Source organism: Rutidosis leptorrhynchoides, chromosome 3 (assembly GCF_046630445.1).
Source record: "Rutidosis leptorrhynchoides isolate AG116_Rl617_1_P2 chromosome 3, CSIRO_AGI_Rlap_v1, whole genome shotgun sequence".
In the NCBI taxonomy this organism is placed as follows: domain Eukaryota; kingdom Viridiplantae; phylum Streptophyta; class Magnoliopsida; order Asterales; family Asteraceae; genus Rutidosis; species Rutidosis leptorrhynchoides.
In genome coordinates, this window is record NC_092335.1 from 476,213,169 (window position 1) to 476,222,410 (window position 9,242).

Sequence of the window (9,242 nt, forward strand, 5' to 3'; positions counted from 1 at the left end):
TTGTTGTGGTTGTTTATATAAGTCTGGCCTTTGTTGATTGAAAGTATTGTTTTGATTATTATTGTTATTGTTGGGTCCATTTGGATTGTAAAGAATGTTTTGACTTCGGTTTAAGTTTTGCCTAGGCTGTTGATAATTATTTTGATAATTATTTCCCTACCTTTGGTTTATGTAGGAGACATTTTCACGTTGTTCCATCGTTTGCTCGACATTACAATCCTTAGTTAAGTGTGGTCCACCGCATTGCTCACAACTAATTTGTATTGCGTGAATATCTTTAGTCATCTTTTCCATTCGTCTTTCAAAAGCATCTATTTTTGCGAAAACGGAATCAAAGTTATGGCTAGAATCAGCTCTAGCCGCTTTGGATGAATGTAAGATATTTTTCTCTTGGTGCCACTCATGAGAGTGGGAGGCTGTTTTATCAATAATTTTGTGAGCTTTAGTAGCGGTTTTCTTCATAATGGAACCACCAGCAGCTGTGTCAATATCTTTTCTTGTAGCGACATCGACGCCTTTATAGAATATTTGAACTATTTGAAAAGTGTCTAAACCGTGTTGAGGACATCCTCTCAACATCTTTCTGAATCTTGTCCACGCCTCAAATAACGTTTTATTTGGCTTTTGTGCGAATGTGGCAATTTCTCCTTGAAGTCTCACGGCTTTAGATGCCAGAAAGAATCTTTGAAGAAATTTCTCTACTAAGACGTCCCATGTATCAATTACTCCTTCTGGTAATGATTCTAACCAATCTTTAGCTTCCCCAATTAAAGTCCAAGGGAACAACATAAGATAGATCGTTTTATCTTCAATTTCTCGGATTTTAAATTAAGTACAAATTCTATTAAAGGTTCGAAGATGTTCGTTTGGATCTTCTTTTTCTGTACCACCGAATTGGCATTGATTAGTAACCATATGTATGATTTGTCCTTTGATTTCAAAATTTGGTGCAGTAACTTCTGGTTGAGTTATGGCATGACCTTGGCCCGTACGTGTGGCTCTCATTCGATCTTCCATAGTTTGAGGTTCTAGATCTTCCATATCTTGATTAGTTGAATCCGAATAATAGAAGATTCTGATTTAATGGTTCCTTCTTCGACAAACTTCGTTTGAATAAATTGTGGTTCAGGAGGAATGTTTAATAGTTCAGGATCTTGGAATTGTCCCTGAATATCCTCCGGGTTCTCAATTGTGAAGTCGGGTTCAAAAAATGGATTATCTGAAATTTGAATTGAAGTACTTGTTCGACTAGATGATGATTCTAAAAATTCAATGGCAGCAATATTTGCTAGATGCCTTGATCGATTTACAGGTGGTGAACGTACGAAAGGTGGTGAACGTTTTGCTCGGTGCATTCACTGAATATCCTATTAGTTAAAAAGATAAAAATTATATAAGTTATTAAATTAATAGACTTTTCTGATTTTGCCCACGTTTCGAATAGCCAAAAGATGCAGCAGGTAGCCAGGACCCTTTAAACCAGAAGTCCACAACTCGCCACTAACAAATCCAACTATTACTACGAACCAGAAAATTTGGATGTCTATCAATTTAATTGCTTATAATAATTTTTCCGTCGAAATTTTAAAGAAATTTTAGATAAGAAATAGAAAATTCTAGGTCCTAAAAACTAGAGCGTCGAAAAATAAGAAAGAAAAAGATTGCGTCGAAAAACGTAGAAAAATAAAAGGTCGAAAAATAATAAAAAAAACGTAGCGCGTTGAAACTAAGAATTAAAAGTTGCGTCTAAAGGTATTAAAGCTTAAAAGGAATTCTATATCCAAAACGGCAATTACTTAAAAAGCACTAAAATCTATAAACTTAAAATGGCGTCGCAAAATTCTAAAGCGCCTAAATCTTGATTTTAAGGAAAAAGCACTTAAGGAATTTTACGTCAAAACTTATAAGTCTAGAAATAAAAATAACTATAGCAAATACTAATTTAAAACTAAGTACGAACGATAATTATTAAAAATTACGAATTAAAAGATAAAAATATAAATTATAACTAAAATGCTAAAAATACAATTTTTATAAAAATATTATTTTTATATTAGTATTTTATAAAAGTATTAAGTTTTATAAATTAATAAAACTAATTAAAACTTAAATTATAAATTAATTAAAACTTAAACTAAATATTATTTTAATTAACCCTAATTAATTAATTAATAATAATAATAATTAATTAAACCCTAATTCTACAATTAATGTGTCTGTCAGAGACGGCTCCGCGTTCACGGAGGTTTATGCGTATGAGGCTCCGCGATCGCGGAGTTCCACAGTATCCGAATGGTAATTGGGCTGAAACAGTTGGGCTCAGTTTAATTTTTATTTAAAATTTGAATTGGGCTTCGAATTTATCTGGCCCAGTACTTTTTTAATTATATATATATTTTTTTTAGATTTTTAAGTTTTATAAAATAAAAGATATATAATTTATATAAAATAAAAATAAACTTATATTTAAAAACTTAAAATAAAATTATATATTAAAATTCTTAAAAATAAATATATATATTTTTGGATTTTTAGTTTTATATTTTATATTATTACAAAATAACCTATTTTTACAAAATTAAAAATAAAGATTATAAATTTTCATATTTTACAAAAATATGGCGTTTAACCGATCTTTCCCCGGCAGCGGCGCCAAAAATATCTTGGCATGCAACGAGGTATATATAAAAATACTATTAATTACGCTACAATTTATACAAGTTATTTAATTATTTATTGAATGATATACCTAAACCTTGCTACACACTTATAGGCAGTGTACCTAATCGTAGAGTAGTGTAGTTTTTAGTAAGTCCGGTTCGTTCCACAGGGAGCTAGCTGAGTTTAACGCATACTATATTTTATAAACTATAAATATAAATATATAATTATTATTATTATTATAAAAGGGGGTTTTTTACCGTTTAACGACCGGTTTGTCAAATTTTTAGTTTTAGCGATAAAGATAAATTGCGAGTAAATAAAATAGCGATAAAATATGAAATAAAAGTATTATGCTTATTTAAACTTCCGTAATCATGATGTTTGATATTTTAGTTATATATTATTACCCCGGGTTAATTGTTATTTGGCCTGGTTTATTTGATACGGCTATCTGGATTTTGCCCATAATAGTCCATCGGTCATAAATATAAAGTGCGAGTGTCCTCGTCAAATTACCCTTATACCCGAAGTCAAATAGTCCAACTAATTAAGGATTTAAACTGTGACGCAGTTATCACTTCTGTCAACAATTACACCAGTTATCACTGTATGTAATCCACCCCTGTTTTAATTAGATATGAATATTAATTTACCCACTTGATCAGTTTGAATACTCAATTACCCAACCCGAATAATTAATTAAATGATTATAATAGACTCCGTATGAACGTCACTAAATAGGACAACCATAATCATTATTTAATTATTAAGTTAATTAATTTGAAGATAGGTTCGACAGACTCCAATGAGTTGTCACTCGATTAGACAATACCCCCCATCTATTAATAGTCCATAGTCCAATGTCCACAAGTGTCGGTCTTTGTCCAAACATTAATTATGGTCCAAAGTTCAATAACTCGGTCTTTAATATTTAGTCTAACATCACGATTACTTCGGCTCAAATAGGCATAATAATAACTTAGTTACGAGACATTAAAGTAAAAAGGTTGAACATAACTTACAGTGATTAAAAATCGCGTAGTGTTACACGGACAGAGTTTTGACTTACAAAATCTTAAAATATTTGTTACAATAACCTTATTATTGAAATTAACTTAACTTAAAATTATAACACAAATATAGATATAGATTTAGAGAAAGAAGAAGAGATAAAAATCTCTGGGGTATTTGAAATAAGCAGAACTCGGCTGCTTTTATAGGCAATTCTGAATTTATGATGCTCCGCGATCGCGATGGTTTTGTGCCTTGGGGCTCCGCGATCGCGGAGGTCCCTTTTCCAGCTGGTACCAAGTTTGGATCCTAGTTTATCGACATAATATATATATAATATAATATTTAAGTAATTAATTAAATATTATATTATATTCTCGTGCATAGTTGACTTGTACTTTCAGCTCCGTTGAGTGGTACATTGATAGTTGGTTCATGTGTCGTTTCCGGATTTTTGAACGTCTTTTTGTACGCTCAGATATCTTGTACTTTGCGTTCCGCGACTTGTACTTTCGTCATTTTTAGACGTTAATCATCAATAAATTGAACCACTTGAATTGTATCTTGTACATTTGAGCTTTTCGATCATTTGCGTCTTCAAATCGTCAATTATGCCTTTTGTCTTCACCTTTTATTATTTAAATGAATATCACTTGTAAATAGAACAATTGCAACTAAAAGCTTGTCTTTTTGGAAGGATAATGCTATGAAATATATGTTCGTTTGTAGCATTATCAATCGTTCTCTGCAACACGTACCTGATGATACCCTGAACGTAAATCAATCTTTGAAAAGTAGGAAGCACCCTGTAACTGATCGAATAAATCATCTATTCTTGGTAACGGATACTTATTCTTTATTGTTCTCTTGTTTAAATCACGATAATCTATACACATACGAAGCGACCCATCTTTCTTTTTCACAAACAACACAGGAGCACCCCACGGTGAAGAACTTGGTCGAATAAACCCCTTATCTAACAATTCCTGAATCTGAGACATCATTTCTCGGATTTCTGACGGAGCTAATCTGTAAGGAGCTTTTGTAACTGGCGTAGCACCTGGAACCAAATCAATTTTATACTCTACCTCACGTACTGGAGGTAACCCTGGTAAATCATCTGGAAACACTTCAGGAAATTCTGACACAACAGGAATATCGGTCACCTGCTTCTTTTCTTTCTTAACATCGATCACGTAGGCTAAGAACGATTCACACCCTTTCGATACCGCCTTCTGAGCTTTCATTATGGAAACCATAGGAAACTTTAATCCATTGCGCTCTCCCCTAGCTATCACTCGGGATCCATCGGCCAGATGGAAAGAAATCATCTTCTTATCACACTTAATATTAGCCCTATTAGCTCTTAACCAATTCATGCCTATGACTACATCAAAGCTAGGTATAGGCATCAACAAACAGGTTAAAGGGAAGGAATGGCCATCAATTTCGATGGTAACTCCAGACACAGATGATGTGCATGGAACCATTTTACCATTACCTACTTCTATTCTCAAAGGCGCATCTAACATCCTAACAGGCAACTTCAACTTATCACAGAAGCCTAAGGACATAAAAGATCGATTCGCTCCTGAATCAAACAACACACGAGCTGGCAAGGAATTAACCAAGAACATACTGGTAATGACATCATCAGTAGCGGTTGCAGTGTCTATCGTCATCTAAAATTCTCTTGCCTCTGCTGTTGGAGGATTCATTCTCTTCTGCCCGGCAGTAGAAGCAGAAGATCCCTCAGAAGTTACTGACCTCGCCCCTGACCCTGCCCCAGAACCGGCTCTCGGCGCAGATGGACAATTCGCTGATCTATGACCTACCTGATGACAAGTCCAGCACACATCGGACTTAAAGGAACAAGTTGTTGCTTCATGACCTAATATTTCACATCTCAAACATCTTCGGGTCATTGGAGAACATGGACCGGCGTTAGTCGACTTACAAACATTACACCAACCAGACTGACTAGAACCCGATCCACTCATACCAGACTTACTCTTCTGTTTAAATCCACCTGACTTTTGCCACGAAAACCTGATTGCTTACTTGACTGTTGTACAGACTGTCCACCTGTTTGACCTTCTGATTTTCCTCCAAAAGATCCACCTTTTGAACTTTCTCTCTTTGCTGCCATAACATCTCCTTCAGTAACTTTGGCCATCTCATGAGCTTGCGCCAAAGTCGTTGCAAATCTCGCAACGGTTCTGTATTCCGGCTTAATCACTCGCATGAAATGTTGAATCTTATCTTTCTCAGTAGGTACCCATTGTTGAACAAACCTTAACTTCGATGTAAAATCTCTGAAAACCTCATCAATCGTCATGCTTTCTGTCATCTTCATACTTAGTAACTCGGTTTTCAATCTTTCCATTTCATACTCAGAACAATACTGCTCACGCACCTTAGCAGCAAATTGTTCCCAGGTTATTTGACTGATTTGTTCTTTGGGTAAATATGCAGTGATAGAGTCCCACCATTCCATCGCATCACCTTTAAGAAGTCTACAAGCAAATAACACTCTGGATTCAGGTTCACAAAAACAGGCCTCTAATGCACGCTCGACTTCTCTTAACCAATTGAGTGTCACTGTAGGGTTTGAGTGACCGCTGTACTCTGGAGGTTTGCAGTCTAGAAACTGTTTGTATGTACACTTCTTTCTCGTCTCGGGAACTTGAAATGGGTATATCATCTGATTTGGAAACGACTGGTTAAACGGGAATGGCACTTGGAGGTTTTGATAGGTAGTCTGAGGAAACTGTGATTGAGAACTGCCACCGGCTTGAGTATAAAAGTTTGAAGGAAAAGTTGTGTTCAACGCAGTGATATTAGGGTTCCATTGTGTCCGCTCTTGTTCCAATACCTTAATTCGTTCTTGAGCTTCTAGTAACTGACTCTGAAGATTTATTACTTCTTGAGAGGTTTCTTCCTCTGATGAAACATGCCCATCTTCGTCAGGGGCTCTGAATGTACCAGTTCCAGGGACAGTAGGGCCAGTAGCGTTAGCTTCGTTATCTGTCATTGCTGCACTACCACAACACTCACACCAAAACTTAGTATAAGCTCTGTTAGTACTAACAACTAACACATAACCTGTCCTAGTACTCACTTAACCCATTCCCAGCATGTTATGTTTGACATGACTCTATTAAGTTTGGGAACATGACATTTAGATCACAATGTGCATGCTGCCAAACTATGCTCTGATACCAACTTGTGACACCGCTAAATTTTTTTTTTTTATACGTGGCGGAAGCATTTATTTATTAATTACATAATAAACATTAACTATTGTTAATACAACCAGTGTCACGTGTCATTATAAAATACTTGTTTATATGGAGAAGACGTATTTACAATACATTTACAAAGTATCACTGTTTAAACAAAACAAGACAACATCAGAGTTGACTTCTGTCAAACATAACATCACCATGCCCGTCTTCTCCCAAAAAGCACAATCTACAAAAGCTATCAACCTGCAGGGAGGAAATGGAGGGGAGTTAGCACGAAGCTAAGTGAGTACAACTAACTACAGGCCATAGCATACATAAGTGTTATACTAATCATGTCACATAGTCTAACACACAAACATCACCCAAGTGCCATCTACAGAGACTCTGGCGGCTCGGCCAAACCATTAACCACCAGTTGATCGGACTGGGCTTACCAGAAGTTCCTCCACCACCGTATGTATATATATAATCCACACGTGACGGACGCGTCATTCACATATATATACACCACGATTGACTAGGCTACCACATGAGGAACCCAACCCGCAGGTTGATCTCTCCTACCGAGGCCACCACACAATAGGGACGCACTGGGCTCCAGCAGACAAGCATCAACTAACATGCAGTCATCACAAAGTACTAACTAACCACAACAATAAGTATATCTAACAAGCATGGCAATCATAATATAACATGCTTCTATATACTATATTCTCCAGTTAACACTTGTGCACTTTCAAAATTTACGTCCTGAACATCAAAATACAAACGGGCACCATAACAGCTAAAACTCAACACTTAGTAAAAATTTCTACTGCATAGACCATCAGTCGATCGTCAGAGACGACCGGCCGATCGTCACTACACCATCGGTTGACGGACTTCACTATCGGTCGATCGGTAAAATTACAACCGTTGGTCGAAGGACTCACACCATCGGTCGACGGTCTAGTCCATCGGCCGATGGCCATACACCATCGGTCGACGGTCAGAGACCATCGGCCGAGGGTAGTTCATCTGCAGAAGCTGAAGACAAAGTGACGGGTTTCACCCAAAATCGAACAATTCTTGCTCTATAGCTCGATTATGACCTCAAAACTGACCAAATCAAAGACACTACACATGTAGAAACATAAACCCACAAGATTTGGACTCAAACAACATCAAATCAAACCATTTTTGACCCAAATACACACTTTGTAAAAACTAACACAAAAACTCCATTTTCTTGAAGATTAAAGCATGAAAAGCTATGAATCTTACCTTGTTAGAATCAGTAAATCACAAGGAACACAAAGATGTAAATGATTCGAGCTCTAAAACAAGGATTAGAAATTAGGGTTTGATTGTAGGTGAGAGTGAAGGTACGGGAGTGTTTGGTGAAGAAGGGTCTAGAAATGGTAAGAACACAGCCCTCTAGTCATCTAAAGTGGGTTAAAATCCCACACTGTGCAACACACGGGTATTTATCAGTTATCTGATATCTTTCGTACATCATATGGCAACCCAAACAAAGTCCAAATTAAATAAACAAACCTGTTCTGTGACCCTTGTCACAAACTGGTCATAACCACATCATCAAATAATAATAAATGTTAAGTTAAAATAAAAACATATAATAACACAACATAAACTTAAGGGCAAACTAGTAATCTTACATCTAGGCCCAATTGAGGATGTTACAGTCACTCTCCACTTGATCTAGACTTTTCCTTGGCAAATCTCGAGGTGAAGGGGTCCATTCGTAAGTATGAACCGAGATGTCTTCTAACAAGGTTTCGGCCGCATTTGGAGATTTATACATAGACACTCCTCCCGCGGATGCATCAAGAGTTTATCTTATCAAAAGATTAGTGCCCCGGTAGAACGTGTTGATGTACTCTTTCTTGGTCAATCCATGTGATGGACAAGCTCTTAGCATCTTCTTGAAACGTATCCATGCATCATACAAAGACTCATCACTCTGTTGAGCGAATGCCTTAATCTCCATCCTAAGTCGTTCCTCCTTTGATGGTGGAAAGAAGTGATTGATAAAAGCATCACTTAAATCTTGAAAAGTCCTAATTGAGTCGGGAGGTAGATTCCTTAACCAAACTTTCGCATCACCTTGAAGAGTAAAGGGGAATGCCCTTAACTTATAAGTATCATCGGTAACATCTTTATGCTTATAGAGATCACAAATATCTTTAAATTGTTAAAGGTGTTCGAAAGGATTCTCCTCCATTAACCCGTGAAATAGCAAATATTTGATCATTGTGAAGAAATTACCCTCAATTTTCCAAGTTTCGGCCCCGATGGGCGATTTAGTAATAGCCGAAG

At 36.3% G+C, this 9,242-nt stretch overlaps 2 non-coding genes across 2 annotated transcripts; both read left to right on the forward strand.

The window, feature by feature from the left end:
• The first annotated feature begins 550 nt into the window (after window positions 1-550).
• Window positions 551-657, forward strand: LOC139903379 (small nucleolar RNA R71). Its single transcript, XR_011778202.1, has one exon. It is a non-coding gene; the product is annotated as a small nucleolar RNA R71 (small nucleolar RNA).
• Window positions 658-8,815: 8,158 nt separating this feature from the next.
• Window positions 8,816-8,922, forward strand: LOC139903172 (small nucleolar RNA R71). The gene has a single exon (XR_011778014.1). It is a non-coding gene; the product is annotated as a small nucleolar RNA R71 (small nucleolar RNA).
• Window positions 8,923-9,242: the final 320 nt, after the last annotated feature.